Source organism: Felis catus, chromosome C2, assembly GCF_018350175.1.
Source record: "Felis catus isolate Fca126 chromosome C2, F.catus_Fca126_mat1.0, whole genome shotgun sequence".
NCBI lineage: Eukaryota > Metazoa > Chordata > Mammalia > Carnivora > Felidae > Felis > Felis catus.
The window spans coordinates 23528944-23549056 of record NC_058376.1 but is presented as its reverse complement, the minus strand read 5'-3'; positions in this window follow the sequence as shown (position 1 = coordinate 23549056).

Genomic DNA, 20113 nt, shown 5'->3' with positions numbered 1-20113 from the left:
CTTACATTCTGTTCTCTCTGCCCTTTATGTCTGAATGACAAATGTCCCTGTAAGTCCCATATGTCAGTATCACTCTCATAAACTTCCTTAAATTTCTATGGCCTTAACTCCAGCTAAGTTACATTACTTGGGTTAGATTACAGTTGTGTCTTAATTAATATAATATGTATTGATTTTTTTTCCAGAAATGGTATCATTTTCAAGTATTATATACATTTCAATTTCCTCTAAATTGTGCATTTAAAACATTTTTCAATAAAGAGATTCCAAGACAAATATTCAGAGGTTAAAACTTGTAAATAGAATCTACTCTTTATACAGTATAGTATGCAACAAAAATACATTTAAAAATACAGTTTCGGTGTAAGGATGTATCACTTGTCATGTACAAATGCATAGCCTTAAAAGATGGAGTAGTTTACCAAGAACACAAGATTGATGATGAAAATTTTTGGATTCTGTTCCTAGCTCTGCTGTTGCTTAACTTTGGCAGGATCTACAATATAGTCAACTTTCACTTACTTCATGCATATGAACTAAATTAAATGATTCCCCTCCCACCCATATGGTGGACTTTCTGCACAGATGCGGGTAGCATTACATGCTGTGCAAAATCCCAGCTGTAAACTGAAAACAGTGCTTTCATTTATTTTCTTGTGTTTTTAGTTTTTTTTTTTAATAAGCTTAAGAAGCAAATGAAAAACAGAAAACAGAACCAGAGTACTGGCTAGGTCCACAATTTAATGAAGAAAGATAGAAAGGGCTGGAAACAATAAGGAAAAAATACAAGTATATTCAAATGTAAAGAATGTGGAAAATAGGGAGAACTGACATTATTTGCAAGCTCCTTAAAATGTATGTTCTTAAAAAAATGCCCCGCTCTTGCAGATTCAGAAGCCCCAAACGTCCTTCAAAATTCTACTGAGGAAAATATGTTCTGAGCGAAAATCCTGTGCTGTTTTCCTTCAAGGATTATACATATCTGAAAGCAGGGGGGGATCTGTGATACCTCAACTGTATATGCATTAGTGTTCAATTAAAACCATGGGTAATTGTCACCTTTAGTATTAAGTTGTAAAAGAGGTAGGTTTAAAATAAAATTAACTCTTTACTGTAACTCAAGGCTTTTGCTATTCTTATGAGGAATTTCTGTTCAGAATATTCTTTGGTGTCAGATCTTTATATGTGCTTCCATAGAAGACCAGTTTTACAATTCTTCAGGCTAAAAGCCAACGTGAAAATCTGGAAGGATTCCGCATAGTCCTGTGTGTATATAATAGGCCGAGACAGAGAGATGTTCCTGAATATGCATGTGAGTTTTATAAAGTGATGCACACAAAAACTCTATCATTCAGGATCACTATTTCAATAAAATCTTTTCTCCAGCTAGATATTTAGTTCTGTCACTGGCACAGTCTATTTGATCTCTCTATCTCTATCTCCATCTCTGTCATTTCTGTTTCTCCTCTTAATTGAAACCATGTAAGTAGGCCTAGAGTAATTTATAGTACTGGCAAAGAGTCTGGCCTCCAGACCTTTAGGAAAGTTTATTTACTTTGAAATAGTTCGTCAGCATGCAATTTAGATGAAATGAGTAAGATTTCAGAAAAGTTCATATTCCTCCCAAGTTCAGTTCCAACCTTTACTATAATAGCACATGTTAAGCATGAGGCAAAATTAACAAAAAAGGTATAACTTGTTTATTCTCTTTGGTCTCACATGCAGTTCTATTTACCTAAAATGGATCTTAAGTATCATATATCTAGTCAAACCCTTCCTACAAAAATCTCAACTCTATCTAAATTGCCCTTTTCTCAGAGTGAAAAATCTTACATAGTCTTGCAAATGTCCAGAATCCTTATATCAAATAACAAACACTAGAAGTATATAAGTTATATATAGAAAATTTTGTTCCCAAAATAATTTCAGCTATTTTTAACTAGACCTCAGTCACAGAGACTGAGAAAATATTCTAAGTTAATAAAGGAATGCTGTACATCACTGCATTTCGCTGAGCATATGTAAGTAAAGTATAATATCAGAAGTTGTAAACATTACTGTTCTGTTATCTCTTGCTGTTGAGACAACCACCTCAAGAGTTGGCTGCTTTTAAACGATGACAGTTATTTACGTTGATCCAAGATCTACAGTTCTACCATGGCTGGGGTGGGATGGCTCCTCTTTACTTTCCAAAGCATTATTTGGTGTGGTTGGACAGTGGCTCAACAGGAATGAAGATTTGTTCACATGGCTGTTAGCTGATTCATAGTTGCCAGTCATGGATCTCAGCTCCTTTCTTAATGGGTTATCTCCTTGAAGCTGCTCGCGGCTCTTCTTGGGATATGACTGGGTTGTAAGGGAGATATTTCCAGAAGACTTGAAGTGGGAATTGTCACTTTTCTAAGGTCTGAGCCTAGAAACTGTCACAGCATTGTTCTGATATATACACTATCTGTCAAAGCAGTCATACAAACCTCCCACGTTCAAGAAGAAGGAACATCAACTCCACCTCTGGGTAGAAAAGTGACAAAGGATTTATGGCTAGCTTTAATTTTCCACAAACATTAACAAAGCTATATAAGGCAGATTACATGGAAAACCAGTGAGCCGGATTTGAAATACCCACTAATTTCAGACTTTTATTCTTCAAACTGTGTTCCCAGTTGGTGCTCTCCAAATTTATGTGAGTATGACATTTTTCAAGTTCTCCAAAATACATAAGCATCTTTGCGAATAACTAACTGGATAAATTCGACTATTTTGAACACCCTAAAGACATTTTATATATAAGACAGATACAGTTTATCTTCCCTATATATCCCTTAGTACTTTGCTAATAAAAATTCAATTAAATGTAGTCAACGTAGTTATGATTGGTCTATTAAATTATAGCTAAATTACTTAGTATTTTAATAACTATTGGTTTTTGGCACCTAGTATTCGTGTAGCAATAAATATTACAATTATTTACTAATATTAGAACCTATAACTGTTATAATGATCATCTCTTTAAGAACCTTAGGTCATCCTAGACTGTCACATTCTTAATGTATCCTTTATAGTTTAATAAAATCAAAAGAAAGTCCAAATTAAAATATAATTAATATGTAGTTCTCACCCAGAAGACTCAAAGCTAACTATGTCATTGCTTCCAAAATTTAAAGTGTATGTGTATTTAAGTTGTGTATAAAAATAGCCATGATAATTTTACAGACTGACATCTGATTACCAAAATTAATATCCTAGGCCATAATCTGGGCCACCTTAGGCCTATATGGGTCAGAAGGAACCATTACACAGAAGAATGAAAATTTAGCAAAAAGGAATTGTTTTTCAGTAGAGATGAAGTCCTTGGTCAGCTGAAAGTTATAAAAGGCAGCAAGTCCGTTGTTGTTTTCTGACCTGTTTAATTTTTCATTCTACGTGGGATACATCCAACAGTGAACTTTCCTGCAGTCTCAGGAAGACGCTCGGAAAACACCCGAGCTCTTTCCCCACACACGCACCCTCATCCTGTATGTCCTTTGTATTTCTTATTTGCCAGGACAGTGGTAAACCAAAGTGACAGCGACTTTAGCTGAGTCTCGGTTGTCATTCTTGCCAGTCTTTGAACCCTGATTAAGTGTTGTAGTCCAACTCGCAACTGACAGAACTGTCATAGAGAAACATTCCATACTCCAGAAAGAATCTGATACTGTGAAAAACAAGAGAACTTCAGAGGTCATATTTTAATAATCAAAGGGCAAATATTTCCTTTAGTTTCAAGACTGTCTCTGAAATACGTTTTGTTACTTACAAAAAATAATACACTTACTCAAATTATAAACTCGAATCTTTAAACTGGAGGAGAGACTCAAAAATAGCAATTATTCCATACATACTTTACAAATGAAGAAAATACTGAGAAGTCTAGGAATTTGCCTCAACTACACAGCTCATTAGAAACAGAGCAAGAATTGGGACCTTGGTTTCTGGGCCTCCCGTTTAGACCTTTTTATATGGTTATCAAATGTCAGAATTTTCTACTAAAATATGTTATCACTATAAATGACTTGACAGACTATTTTGAATCTTAATTGTATTAGCAACTTTATAAGGAAGTCTCTTTTGTTGATTACTAACGTTACCCTGAAAAACCGGGATAATTACTAAAGGAAGCATAGAGCAGATATCTGGCTAAGATGACAGACAGAATGCCACATTTCTGCTACTGAGACATACAAATGTTGAGCATAATCTATGAAAAATATGTATAATATGTATATATATGGAGAGAGAGAGAGAGAGAGAGAGAGAGAAATTTGAAATTAACAAAGGGAATGTTCAGATTACCTAGCAGCAAATGAGGAAATGGAGTTGAAGCTATGTGGCATGTGTATCAGATGACCTGGTTTGCCTGGGATGTTCTAGCGTATGCCTATCATGCGAGTGCAACTTGTAGCACTGCCTTGTATTCTCAGATGTTTTCTGGTTTGGAAGAAAAATTATGTGGTCATTATACACATGAGGTTATAGAATCCAAACGTGCTGAGTGTTTAATGCCCATAAAACGATGGCATGATGGATACAAGGCCATAGACCATGACAAAACCAAAAGAAATCATCCTATCTGTGAATGGGCAGAGATACTGCCAACGATTGCCAGGAAGCTGACTGAAGTGAGAGATTATGAGTTGAAAGAGTGTCGTTTGTGGCTACACAGAAACTTCAGTCTGAACCCCAAAGTTCTGGGGACAAATCTTCTATTTGAAAACCTACCATAAAAATTTTTCAAACATAAAGGGTTTCTGTATCAGTTTATGTTTTTCAAACATAAAGGGTTTCTTGTATCAGTCATGATTGTATCAGCAAACAAAATCACTTTAATGAAATAATTGGTTTAAAAAGTGCATTGGAATTACGTGGGGAGAGCTAGGGAAGCTACAGTCAGAGGAATTGTCACCCAATACAAGGCCGTTGCAGGTGAGGGGGAAGGAAAGCAAACATCAAGTCCTCATCTTAAGCACTGGATCAGGTCCTTCTCAAGGACTGGTATGAATGGTTAAAAGCCTTTTCTTTTCTTTCCTTTTTTTTAACATGTATTTATTTTTGAGACACAGAGACAGAGTGTGAGGAGGGTAGGGGCAGAGAGAGAGGGAGGCACAGAATCCAAAGCAGGCTCCAGGCTCTGGGCTGTCAGCACAGAGCCTGACTCGGGGCTCGAACTCACGAACTATGAGATCATGACTTGAGCTGAAGTCGGAGGCTTTACCAACTGAGCCACCCGACTCATCAACAGCACCTTTTCGGCTGTCTTTTCCACTGTCTCATCAACAGCACCAAAATGGGGGCTTCTCACATTCTTGTTGAGAAGCTCTTGTGATTCTTCAGTCTGCCCAGAACTCTGGAAAACAACACCTAAATATTGTATAAACACTTTTATTGGTAAACTATATCTCAAGAGTTCTGGAAAAGGTAGCTCCCTGCTTCTCCTCTACATTGAAGAGGAAAGTGAAGAGGAAACTACAAAAAGGGGTGTAGTTTGACCCTGGACACTTGGCACAGGCACAGGGAAAGTTGAATGCACACCAGTCTTCAATAAATACTTCTACAGCCCAGGAAACACAGGAGACTCTGAAGACAGTGCCTTTATTTTTTTTAAGCCATTTTTTTATTTGTTTATATTTTTTAGGTTTGTTTATTTATTTTGAGAGAGACAGAGAGATCACAAGCAGGGGAGGGGCAGAGAGAGAGAGGGAGAGAGAGAGTCCCAAGCAGATTCCAAGTGATGTCAGGTGTAGAGCCTGATGTGGGGCTTGAACTCAGGAAAAGATGAGATCATGACTTGAGCTAAAATCAAGAGCTGGTTGCTTAACTGGCTGAGCCACCCCGGTGCTTTGACAATCCCTTTAAAGAAAGGCTCATACAGAATATTGAAAAGCATTGGAATAAATCCTTCCCTCTGGAAATGAATTAAGGGAATAAAAGGGAAAATTCACAGCCAGAATCTAGTGATTTAGAACAATATGAAATTTTTTTACAATAGCGTTATTCAAATAGATAAAAGAAAAAGTAGAGTTCATAATATTCTAGGATATTTTTAAATGCCTAAATTCCAAAAATTACTATTGGCATTGCATTAAAAAGTGATGTATTTGAGAGTTTAGTTACTCGTTGCTTAATTGATTATTTGGTCAATAGATCTGAGAGAAATACCAGGAATATATCACAGTGAGTTTAGAGCTGAAGATTGGGCTACACAGACAGGATAAGAGCCTGTAAATATGTCCTAAAGGAACACTAGAAATTGGGGGGAAAGATAAGGAAGAGAGGCTGTGCTTAAACAGAAATGAATTAATTTTTTTCTAGAAATACAGGAAGACACGTCTCAAACTGAAAGACCATAATGAGTTCTGAGTAGAAAGAGTAATCTCTACTCTTAAAACATCAAGAATAGAGTAATACTTTTTAGTTCTAAATGTATATAGGAATGATAGTTACAACGGAATAATCTTAAGATCTATGTTAACATGGAAGAGTCTTTCCAACTGTACTGACCAGCAATTTTATCATAATCACATAGTCTTCTTAGGCCTTAGTTTACTCATTTGGAAAGTGGGAAGAGTACCATTGATTCTACCTACATCAGTGGGATGTGCTCGTAAAAAATAGGTATACTACTTTGAAGAAACTATAGAGGAATATGTAAGTATGAGCTGCCTCTCTCCATCACTGATTTGAAACCTTAATGTGCCATTATTTATCTTTCATTCATTTAATCATTACTTCAGATATCAAAATGTTTGTCAGTATGAAAAAAAAGTAAAACCAAAAAAGGAATGTGATGACAGTTACTTAGGGAAGAAAGCTGTAAAATAGTGGGTGAATGGAAATTTTTTAAAAATTCTCATTTCCATTAAAGCACCATAACTGTATTTAAATGATGCTATTATATGGATTAAAATGCTATACTAAGAGTATAACCTCGAGATCAAAAGCTGCTTTCAAGTAGAAGAATTGCCAGCGATGAAGACTAATGGTTACAGGTTATTCTGACCTTCTTAGAATTACGTCTAAACAGACAGGTCCTCCAGCTTTGTAGACACTATATTAAATTGTCACTTTTCAAGATTGAACTGAGTTATATGGAGGTGAATATGGGGAATATTAACTGTATTAATATAAGCATTTACTTTATTTTAAGAAAGAGTGATGATTTGGAAAAATAAACGCAAAACTTCCTGCTCCATGAAAGTAGTTGTATAAGCCACCTTAAGTCGTCAGGACCTGGCATTTAGCAGTAAATCACTAAATAAAATAAGCAGTAGCAAACTCGAGATTTTAAAAAATAGAAGATGGAAAGAAAAAATTTGTTTTGGTTTTACTTTTGCTTTTTTAAATGCATATTACAAAGTGAAACCTCAACTACGTTTCGTGAAATATAGTATCTAGTATGGTAGAAAACATTTAAGAAAAGTAATCAGTGTATAAAATATAATGATTCCTCAAAGAACAGATTCCTTTAAAACCAAAGTATTTTATTTAAGCATAGAATGGATCTTCATAATGAAAACAGCTATCTATATAAGCAGGGTTTTTTAATGGAAAGGCGTCAGTACCCTTTTCCCCAAAGAAGTTAAAATAAATTGGGGCCACCTTAATCAAGGTTATGACTTCCTTGAGGCTTATCTTCTGACAGAATCATTTTCTACAATCATTTTCTTTTCTGTTAGCAACTATTGTCTGGGGCTTTTCTGCTTCCGTCACAGTCCCCTGTCTGAAAGTCAAAAAATGATCAGATACCCAATTATTTGTACTTTTTTTTTAAATAGCCTAAACTCAATTAGAATTGATTCACAATTAGTTATAAATTAATTATAGCTTCCAAATTTCTAGTTTAAAGGTAGCCGTCTAATTAGAGTGAGCCTTAACAATGACGCCTGACTTCAGCTGGAAAGCAGTGAGTATGGGTTATTGGAGAGGAGAGGGGTGGGGTGCAAGACCTGTGTGCTAGTATCACACAGAAGTAATGGAGATTTCCGCATGAGTGGACATCCCATCCAGCCGCAGGGCTTACTTGCCTCTACTCTCACTGCAAACAATGCAGAGCATTCTCTTAAAAGATTTGTTCAAATATAAGCAATATTCAATGCTGATTTTCTAAAATATCATGAAAACAGGTTGATGAGACAAGTCTGGATTCATTACTTCCCGTGGTAAAGAATAATACCTTGGTAGAGGCAAAAGAGCACTTAATGAGATTTTGAAGACTGGTTTAAGGTGGGTCATTCAATGTGGAGGCTTGGTTAGGATTTTGTAGAACCATAACAACATCGGTTAGGATTGTGGAGACAGGGAGGAGAGAATTTTGAGGCAAGTACTACAAAGGTCTTGATATTCAGGAATACCCTAGAATGAAAAATGAAATTATTTGCAATTTTTATCATCTTGGGCAAAAGTTTTCTGTAGTACTAAAATTAAGTCCATGAAGTCATTGGTGGAATAAAGGCATGTTAATGTAGACAGTAAGCTGTGGGAATGTAGTCTCCATTCTCAGCAGGGAATCCCAACAAAACAATATCAAGACTGATGAAGCAAGACAGGAAAGCAGACACCAGAACAAAGAAACAGCAGGCTCAATGAAGAGAAACATTTTAACACAGAGAAACAGAGCTATAAGATTGCATTTTAAACTAAGTTAGGCTTTAAACATACATACACATACAGAGTAACACCATAAAATAAAAATAAGGGTATTTTGAAAGAAAAAAAAATCCTCAATACATAGGCTAAATAGCAAAATGGGTACTGCTGAAAAGTTAACAAACAGGTATAGTTAATATTGAGGCTTGCTCTGAGGCGCCTGGGTGGCGCAGTCGGTTAAGCCTCCGACTTCAGCCAGGTCACAATCTCGCGGTCCGTGAGTTCGAGCCCCGCGTCGGGCTCTGGGCTGATGGCTCAGAGCCTGGAGCCTGTTTCAGATTCTGTGTCTCCCTCTCTCTCTGCCCCTCCCCCGTTCATGCTCTGTCTCTCTCTGTCCCAAAAATAAATAAACGTTGAAAAAAAAAATATTGAGGCTTGCTCTAAAAAGGACGAGGAATTGGAATATATAAAGAAAGAAGACATTTGAGGAAATCATGTAAGTTCCAACATCCAAATTGAAGGAGGACCAGAAAGAACATAGAATATTGAAAAATCAATGATGCAAAAATCATTTTCACCTGAGAATGTCTCAAGACAATAATTAACTATGCATCTCCATTCTAATGAAATATCTTGTTTTTAATATGGAATTAAAAAAATATGCTTCACAAAGCAATGGTCTATACTGCAAAAAGCAGGAAAACATTTGAGTGGCTGAGGAGCCTGTGAAATCATACTCTTTGACACTTCTAGAAAGTGCCTGTTGCTTACGCATTGTTCAGTATCTTGCGTCAGAGATGGTCTAACCATGGGATAAAGGTCTCTTTCTTCTTCGACAAAACTCTTAAAGTCTGAGCGACCAAGAGTGACCAGAAAGTTTTCGGATGAAAAAGTTAAAGTCCTTCTTGCATTATCTGGAATTCTCTTTCTTATAACTAGCACAAAGTAGACTGGTCATGGATCGCTAGTCTCCAAACTTTATTTAGTTTCCTTGAATCCAAATCCAGTCAAAGATTATTTTCTGAGTCATTTGGTGGAATTATTTTAGTTAATTTTATAATAATTTCCTACCAACATCCGTGTTTCCTATTACCACAAAACACATTATTCCATACCTTTTATTTCTACATCTGGATATAAAATTCCTTGTAAAGGGTGCTATCAAAATGAATCCATTTTATTAATAAAGGTATTTATGTTACTTCAAAGTGGTTGTTCAGAAAAATAAGTGCCACCTGTCAACTGCTCATCACAAATGACACAATGTAGTTATAATGCTATTGTGGCCCAGAAGCCACAATTTTATCTTGGAGCAGCTACAAAAAAAATCCTTACTGAATTCATGTTCTGTTATGAGCTGTGTTCTCTGTTTAGGTTCGTAGAGATTATAATCTGTGTTCACAGAAAAAAAGAGAAGCATCCTGCCTTGCTCCAGTACCCACCATTGAAGCCAGGCTTAAGTGACACCTACTAATTTTTATTGGAATGAAAGTATCTCATTTTATTCATTTTATTTTTCAGCACTAGCTTAATACCCCTCTTCACATACTTTATCATAGAGGCTAAAGAGTAGAGGAATGAAGGTGCTGTGTTTACATTTTTTCTCCATCATTGTCAAAAAAAAATGTGGATTTAGTAAGGACTTTATTTGAAAGATAATTCCAAGGGTAAAAAGCAGTATTGCAATAGTGGAGGGGAAGAATTGCAATAAATGAGAACACTCTGATCATAAGATCTTAGAGTGTCTCCAGGGCAGGCAAAAAGAGTTTTTCTGTTACAGAGAGGAGTGAACAAGGCTAAAAGGAACCATGTAGGGGGAGTGGGATGAGAGTGGCAGGATCAGATAGGAGATCAGAGAATGTTTTAGTCTGAGGCCAGGCTGTTCTCAGGAAGAGCTGTTAAGGAGTTGCATGCCAGCCAAAGTTAGGGACTTGGGGAAGGAGAGAAGCTGTACCCAAATTGTTTTGTTCTGTTTTCTTTTGCTTTAACAAGCATTTTGTTCTGGTTGATCAGTGGGGACTAGTAGTTCAGCTGCTGATTTATGAAGCAAAGAGTAAGAACTTGGAGAGTTTGTGTCTCATTTTGCCATAGGAAAACGAGGGAAACATCCCTGAACCTTATCTAAGTCATTTGGGGAAGGGTGATTTATTGCAGTTGGCCTTTTTTCAGAATGCAGAAGGGTGGAGGGTTTCTTAACCTCCACTGTTTTCTAGAATCACCAGGCTCAAGGAGAATGCAATATTGTCATCATGAAAGACATAGGGGACAGGAACCAGAGATGCCTAAAAATACGTCTTGAAACTTCAAAGCACAATTCTGTACATTCACTTACAGTCATCCAGTCAGGTTAGAAATAAAACATTTAGAAGTTCTTTGAATAAAAGAAGGTTTGAGCATAGCCTGAATCTGACCGTTGCATTTATTGTTTGTCCTAACAGGCACATGTATACATACAAAAACATAAGAATGGTGTCTGTTAGTATTTAAATACCTTAAAACTATAAGACATCTATCTCTAAAATTGGTAATGCTTTTATAGATAATATATGGTGTGAGTTTTGTTAACATAGAATGGAATATTCAGATTTTATTTTGTCTTAGAGAAAACCTAGAATAAGTGGCCTGGACTTCTATTTTCACACTTAAAATGTAGCAAATGAGTATATAATTTTTCCAAAGTTAAATATAGGATATAACTCTTATAATAGATATAGAATATAGAATGTAATTATTCTATAACAAAAAATATAATGTTCTAAGCTACAGATTGTTTTGTGTATTCTGTCTTCTAGTACTGATTTTGTAATTTACTGCATTAGTTTTGTCACATTGGTAAGTTATTAAGTCCTCTGTGCCTTATTTCCTGTATCTGTAAATTGATTACACCAATATCTACCAAATTAATAGAAAAGGTATGTAAAATCCATTCACTGCATGTGGACCAAAGTCCCAGTAAAAAATATGAGGGAAAACATTCTTTAACAGTATAATGGTTTGACTTACATATATTGTGAAATGATTACCACAGTAAGTTCAGTTAGCATTTATCAAATCATATACTAAGGGGGAAAAAAGCAAAGAAAAAAATTCTTTTTTCCTTGTGAAGAGAACTCTTAAGATTTACTCACTTAAAAACTATCCTAGGGGAGCCTGGGTGGTCAGTTAAGTGTCTGGCTTTGGCTCAAGTCATGATCTCTCATGGTTTGTGAGTTCGCACCCCGCGTCGGGCTCTGTGCTGACAGCTCAGAGCCTGGAGCCTGCTTTGGATTCTGGGTCTCCCTCTTCTCTCTGCCCCGTTCATGCTCGCTCTCTCCCTCTCTCTCTCTCTTTCTCTCAAAAATAAACATTAAAAAAGTTATAAAGAATTAAATTAAATGAAATTAAAAACTATTTTATATATCCTACAGCAGTGTTAACTATAATCATCATGTCGTACATTTCATCCTAATACTTATTTATCTTACACCTGGAGTTCATACCTTATGACCACCTTTCTCCAATTCCTCTTTCCCACACCCTGCTGCTGGTAACCACAAATCTGATCTCTTTTTCTTTGAGTTTGGTCTGGTTTTGGTTTTGTTTTTTAGATATCTCATACAATATTATTTGTCTTTCTCAGACTTATTTCACTTAGCCTAATGCCCTCAAGGTCCATCCCTGTTCTTGCAAATGACAGGATTAACTGAATTAATAAATTCATCTATGAATGAATCTTGGTAATAGGGATAGTCAACACATGATAACTAATGACAACTGACTGAGTATATGTAGCAAAAGTACTATAATTCTGAATCCACTCACATACTGAAAATTCTCTCCTTGGTCTGCCTCCATACCACATAATCATTCTTACTTTTGATTATTTTTTTTCCTAGAACAAAATCCAAACGCATTTCATCCTCATATATTTTTTAATTTTATGAAATAATTTTTCTGCTGGCACTAAAAAAATATGACAGATACACCCAGTCTCAAAAGCAAATCATTTTCTTGTCACACCCCTAGAGTTTCCTCAACTAACATAATCATAACTGGGTCATTATTCCTCTGAGAACTGAAAATGAATGTTCATAAAGAATTGAGTTTTTAAAAGCCATAATAACAAGGACTTTTAAATGTCAAATTTACTTACCCAATTCACCTTTTGTTCTGCCATGTAATTTTAATGTACCTTTATATGTGCTGTGCATGATTCCTTTCTGTAGCATTATCTCTAGAAAATGATGGATTTTCTATAACTTAGCCTGCAAGGAAAATCTAGACAAATCTTTGAGAATATTAGTTGTGCAAGGGAAACTATGATTCAATACTGGAGAATTTTTAGTCTTCATGAGAATCCTTGATAATATTCTTATACTATTTAATAAGAGTGTCAGGGAGCAATGGAGTGAACCTATAATCATCTAATAGCAATTAACAAGAAATTTTTGTGCTTTATTTCTTCCTTGTATGTCTGTTTTTGTCAGGGAGATTTCACTACTGGAGTGTAGCACATCTTTTTGGCAACAATGATATGAGTCTGTTAAAAAGTAAATTGGGCAATAACACCCAGAGAAAATGGGACTATTCAAGAGCTGTGTGTAATTATCTGAGGGCCCTGAGGAGAACAGAGTAGAGCATCTGCTGCTAAGGAAAAAGTCAGCAGTGGATGCCTATGTGCAGGGAAAAATCAACCCACCCCGGTGGGCAAATATTTTAATATGGTATCCACTCCATAACCTCAGCTCACCCTGTATTTAACCCTGGACAAAAAGCCATGGAGTCCAACAGACCATAGTCTCTGTTAATATTTTGGAAGACAAAGAAACAAACTTGGGATCTAGAGCTCTTAATATCTATTGTTTTAGCAATTCTGTGATTTCTACCTGGTCTACCAAAGAGGGTGTGAGAACATCAAAAAAAAAAAAAAAAAAAAAGTTAAAAAATGCACTAGTTTTCATGTCCCCAATGTCATTTTCTCTCTCAAATGCTTGTATAGACAACAGACAGATACCAATCAGTTGCCATCTAAGTATCTAGAAGAGGTTTGTTTACAGTATGCTTTGTGGATTGGAACAATGAACAAATGAAAACCCTCCTATGTTAAGCCTTATGGAATTCACAGCGTTACTAAATTATTGTTGTAGTTCATAAAGTCAGTCTCAAATGCTTAATACAGGAACATACACAAACTCTCAGTGGATTTTTTTTCATATTGAATGATGGCATTTCCAGGTTCTGAACAATAATATTCTACCTTATTGTCATTGTTCAGATTAATATACCAAGATTCAAAATGAGTAAGTGAATTTCTAGAGTTGCCACTACCTTGTAGGGTTGTAGTGTGAATTAAATTAATATATATGACTTAGAAATAATTTAGAATGATGCTTGTCACATAGAAAGTACTAAAGAAGTGTTTGCTATTATTATGACCCCTGTTTTTGAAATACTGTATTCCTCATCTTGTATTACAAAGTTTGAAATTCTAGTTACTGCTAAAACATCAATGCCCCTTGTGGAACTGGAAACACTCCAGGACTCACTTTCAGACAGGGTACTCTGCACTTTCTGGAGCAGTGCTGGCCACAAAAGCAATGCTCATACAGGATAATGATGTGCAACATGATCGCAAAGGCAGAAATGTCTAAACCTCTGAAAATACAAGAAGGAACTTGCTTTAGATTTTTCCCTATGCTTGAGTATAATTATTATAAGGCAGGCAAGTTCCAGCCAAAGGCAGGCAAGTTCCAACCAAAAGGTGGCCCAGGCAATGGACAAGAAACCCTGGGGACGGGAGGATATCTCTATAGAACACCCTGCCTCAGCTATGACATTTGTGACAGCTGGACATAGAATGTGGCTCCAGCACCGGGGTCCCAGTTTACACATTTCTTAAGCTAAAAGTGATAGAACAGGGGCGCCTGGGTGGCGCAGTCGGTTAAGCGTCCGATTTCAGCCAGGTCACAATCTCGCGGTCCGTGAGTTCGAGCCCCGCGTCGGGCTCTGGGCTGATGGCTCAGAGCCTGGAGCCTGTTTCCGATTCTGTGTCTCCCTCTGTCTCTGCCCCTCGCCCGTTCATGCTCTGTCTCTCTCTGTCCCAAAAATAAATAAACGTTGAAAAAAAAATAAAAGTGATAGAACAGAAGCAACTGAAGCCATGTTACATTTTTACTCTTATACCAACTTAACGTGGCATAGTCTTTTGACATTTACAAAAACCTTTTCCAATATATTATCTCATTAATTCACCTATGAAAGATAAAGGGCAGATATCTTTATTAAAAATCCACTGTGTAGGCATTAAGAGGAAGGTGCAAATTCACATATTACCCCCAAAGGTCATCTCTAATCTCATGCCTCTTAAAAAAAGCAAACAAAAAAGCAAACATTGAGTTGCAACATTAAAACTACAGAAGTCCCAGGTCTGGAATCTGGGCAGTCTGATTCTCTAGGCATACATTAATATCTGTGCTACAGGGATTGAATATTCCAGTTCCAACAGGAGCCAAGTGGTGACACAAGGAAGGATTGTGTTGGGTTGAGTAAATGGAGAACTAAAGGAGGCTCGCCCTTCTATAGGACTCAACTGCTACTGAGCTCAGGCCAATTGATTCCATTAGAGAATCAGCACACCATTTCTAGATCTGCTGACATTTCCCAACAGCTGCAAATTCCAAATTCAATGTGAATTCCCTACATTTTAAAAGTAGGCTGGGGCGCCTGGGTGGCTCAGTGGGTTAAGCGTCTGACTTCAGCTCAGGTCACAATCTCGTGGTCCGTGAGTTCGAGCCCCTCATCGGGCTCTGGGCTGATGGCTCAGAGCCTGGAGCCTGTGTCTCCCTCTATCTCTGCCCCTCCCCCGTTTATGCTCTGTCTCTCTCTGTCTCAAAAATAAATAAAGGTTAAAAAAAAATTTTTTTAAGTGGCAACTGATTCAATTTTGTGAAAACACTACTTCAAACACAGCAGTTCACGAGCAAGATCCTGTCATGGCCAAACTCTTTACCCCAGTGAGTGGGCACTTTAAATCAGAAAACAACCCCCAAGGAGAACGAGAAGTGGGGTGGGCGAATTTTGTAGCAGCACTAGGGGGTAGTGGTGGGACAGTAAAAATACTACTTAAGACAGTGTTGCCACCAAGGAGTGGCTTAGGTGGATGTGCAGTGGATTTTAGTCTTTCACAGTATTTATCTACCAGCGAAATAACCTGAATTCAAATATATATATATAAACTATTTTATAAGAATATTTTGCAAATATTACATTTTCAAGGCTACTTTAAGTTTTAGAAAGATTTTAGACACCATTAGAAACCAAGTTAATAAGTTATATATATGTGAAAAATATTGGAAAATTTTGCCATTTTTATGGTTATGCTACATAAATGAAAAGAGTTTCCTTGGTCTGAAAGGGAGGCACAGAAAGAATTTGTGGAGAGGGGAATGCTATGTGTGTGTTTTGACACTTTTAATTTGAGCAATTTATTTTTTCTAAAGTTTATCTATTTGGAGACAGAGAGAGAAAGAGAGAGAGTGAGCACAAGTGGAGGAGGGACAGAGAGAGAGAGAGAGAGAGAATCCTAAGCAAGCTCTGCGATGTCAGTACAGAACCTGACATGGGGCTCGATCCCACAAACCATGAGATCATGACCTGAGCAAAATCAAGAGTCAGAGGCTTAATCGACTGAGCCACCCTGGCACCCCTCATTTGAGCAATTTAGGCGATGTTTGCAACTATTTAGCTCAATTCTAAGCAGTATGGGAATTAAAGACAACTAAACGTGGTCAGCAAACCAAAAAGTTCTGTTTTGAAATATTATGTTAAAGCCTCAGAAGATAATAATTCTTTAGCTCCTGATATTGGTGCTTTCTTTTGATACAATCTATTCCAGAGGTATAAACTTCTAGAGGAAGTGGCTTTTCATAGTTTGAAAGGATGTTTTTAAGGAGTCATAAAGTAGGTGACATGTATCAATGAAGCCATTTGGTGGTGGTGGTGGTGTTTTTTTCTTATTTTTTCCAAGAAATCTTGATTACATGCTTTGCCCTCTAATTGACTTTCAGTAACCATTAGCTTTCAATCCAAGCACACTTTCCCTCAAAAATACTAATCATGACAGGAGCAAACCTCCTTTATAGGAACACATTACTCTCCCCTTCTTTAAATATGTCACAGATGAAGGTCAGAAGCTCATTATCAGAAGATAATGAATGAAAAGTTGGTTTAAAAACATAGTTATTATCGCTAATTTTATTAATTGGCTAATTTTAATCAGGTGCTGTCAGGAATGTCTACAAACAAAATCTACAACAAAATTTCCTATATCGCTCTCAGAAATAGTTCTCTAAACTGGTGGAGACACATTTACTAACTGAGATTTGCCCAAGCAAAAGGTGCAAAATCAAATTAAATAGTGTATATAAATTACATAAAATAGATGTCACGTACCTGATTCAGTGCCTGGCACATGATGGAAACTTCTTTAAAAGGATGGACAGATGAATAAATGAATACTATTATCAGTCAAAATATCTCACTGCAAATAAGATTAGTGGACTCCAGCTTATTTCTAACTTAAGTAGAAAATACAATCATTAAGGGGCGCCTGGGTGGCTCAGTAGGTTGAGCATCTGACTTTGGCTCAGGTCATGATCTCTCAGTTCGTTAGTTTGAGTCCCATGTCGGGCTCTGTGCTGACAGCTCAGAGCCTAGAGGCTGCTTCAGATTCTGTGTCCCTTTCTCTCTCCGCCCCACCCCTGCTTGTGCTCTGTCTCTCTCTGTCTTTCAAAAATGAATAAACATAAAAAAAGAAAAGAAAAGGAAATCATTGGAAAGATCATGGAAAGATCATAGAAAGTTCACAGAATGGCTGGAAATCTTAGAGAAACTTAGAGATAAAAGCTAATGGAGAAAGTGGCCAAGCAGTAAGAAGTAAATTCAAAGACACCTCACAGAAATAGTTGGCTGAGATACCATGATGGTGGCATTGCTGTAGGCGACCTGGTTTCACTATCACTGACCTCATAGTGCCATCTCTGATATGAACATCTGATTTATTGAGTCCTGGTCACATGCTCAAGTTATCTGAGCATTATCTGGCCCCTTAGGATTCTTTATTAGAATGGAAAGACCAATGCTGTCAGCAAGACTCATACAGTAGAAATATTGCTGAAGTACAAAGTGAGTGTAAAGGTAGTAAAAATTAAAAAGTAGCAACGTTCACTATAATATTATGCAATACCACCTTTGCAATACATATATTTCATATACATGTGCTAAAATTCAGTATGATATTATAGCCTATGATACTACCTCCGTGATATATATGTATATATGCTTAAATGGTAACTGTGATTCATTTGGATTATGAAGCTTTGAGTTTGTGTGCTTATTTTTAGCTTGTGTTTTTATATTTTAATAAAAATGAATAATTGGATTGAACCATTATAAAAGACAATTTATAGCTTTAGGTTATTCATTCACTCACTTTTTTATTCATTGATTAATCTAAAAAATATGTATTGGATATTGCGTTTAAAAGCTATATTAGGGGCGCCTGGGTGGCTCAGTAGGTTAAGTGGCCAACTTCGGCTCAGGTCATGATCTCACGGTCAGTGAGTTCAAGCCCCGCGTCGGGCTCTGTGCTGACAGCTCAGAGCCTGGAGCCTGTCTCAGATTCTGTGTCTCCCTCTCTCTGACCCTCCCTTGTTCATGCTCTGTCTCTGTCTCAAAAATAAATAAACGTTAAAAAAAATTTTAAAGGCTATATTAGAAACTGGATAACGTATTGCAGATAACAAACAAGACGGCTTCCTTGTCCTATGAAGTATACAGTCAAATATGGGGGACACATTGTAAAAATTCATAAAGAACTACAGTTTTTGATGTGGAGAGAGAACATAGTTTAGTTTGCAATATAAAATCTAACTAAGGGTGTGACACAAGATAAGACCGAAAGAATATAACAGTCAGCTAAAAAAATTACACATAGAACACTGTAGGTCAGGGACAGTAAGCTCTTCTAGAAAAAAAGCCAAAGAGTAAATATTTCCACCTTTGCAGGCCACGTGGTCTCTGTTGCAGACAAACACAGCCACAATGCACAATAAAGAAAGAAGCACAACTGTTTTCCAGTAAAACAGGCAGGAGGTTGTTAGCCCTTGGGCAGCAGTTAGCTTAGCCTTGATCTAGGCCAAGGGAACATTAGGCAGGTGTGAAAATCTTGAGCCTGGGTGGCTCAGTCAGTTAAGCATCCGACTTTGGCTCAGGTCATGATTTCATAGTCTGTGAGTTGGAGCCCTGCCTTGGGCTCTGTGCTGACAACTCAGACCCCTGGATAGTGTCTCCCACTATCTCTGCTCCTCTCCTGCTCACACTCTGTCTCTCTCTCAAAAATAAATAAACATTAAAAAAAATTAAAAAAAGAAAATCTTGAGGTACAAACCTGAATATATGTCTTATTAAAACACATGACATTCACTGAGTGCTATGTCTGAAATAGGGTATACACTTTAAATTTATTATCTCATTAGCCCTCACAACTATCGACTAAATAGGTGCTCTTATTATTCTCCTTTTACACAGAAGGAAAATGAGGCATGGGAATATGAAGAAAAAAGCCAGAAGTCACATATTTGTGTTTGCATGCAAGTAGGGTGACTCCTCGATCACACTTGTAAGGGGTGTTCCAAAGAAAATACAGCTGTGATTCTAATTAAAATGTTTTTAAATGTTCTATTAACTTTGAAGAATTGACATTATTATACGGTGTCTTCCCATTCAGAGCAAAGTATGTCTTTGCGTCTCTTCTCATCCAGAAACGTGTTGTCTCTGCATTTGTTCATGTCTTATTTCATGTATTTCTGTAATATTTTATATATTTCTTCATAGACGACCTGAAAGTTTTTTTTTTAGTGCTATTTTGCCATTTTTATCACTATTGTAAAGCAACTATTCCGTATATTTTAAGTGCTTATTGCCAAAGTAGAGGAAATCGATTACTTTTACACTTAAATTTTCTATCCTTTATTTATCACTTATTAATTCTAGAAGTTATTTACTAATGCCACTTGAGTTTTCTAGATGGACAAATATATTATTAGTAAAGAGAAATTTTTACATTTATATTTCACAATGTTTACAAATCATCAATATTCTCTTCCCATGCCATGTTTTAGTAGTTCAAATGCTATTAAATAATAACAGTGAAAATAGGCAATCCTGTTTAATTGTTAATTTCAAGAGAAATGATTGCATTATTCCAATATTTAGGATATTACTTGCTATTACATTTTGGTGCATTAGTTTCCTTCTAAAAATAATATTTTGCTTAGCTTTTAATAAGAATGTTTACTGTAGTTTATTAGTTTTTGCAGCAATTATAACTGGAATCATACCTAGTTACACTTGCAATCATCACTTCAATTCAACATTGTTCTGGATGTCCTTGCTAGCAGAGTAAGAACAAAGAAATGAACATATAATGATTGAATGGGGAAAATAAAGCTGC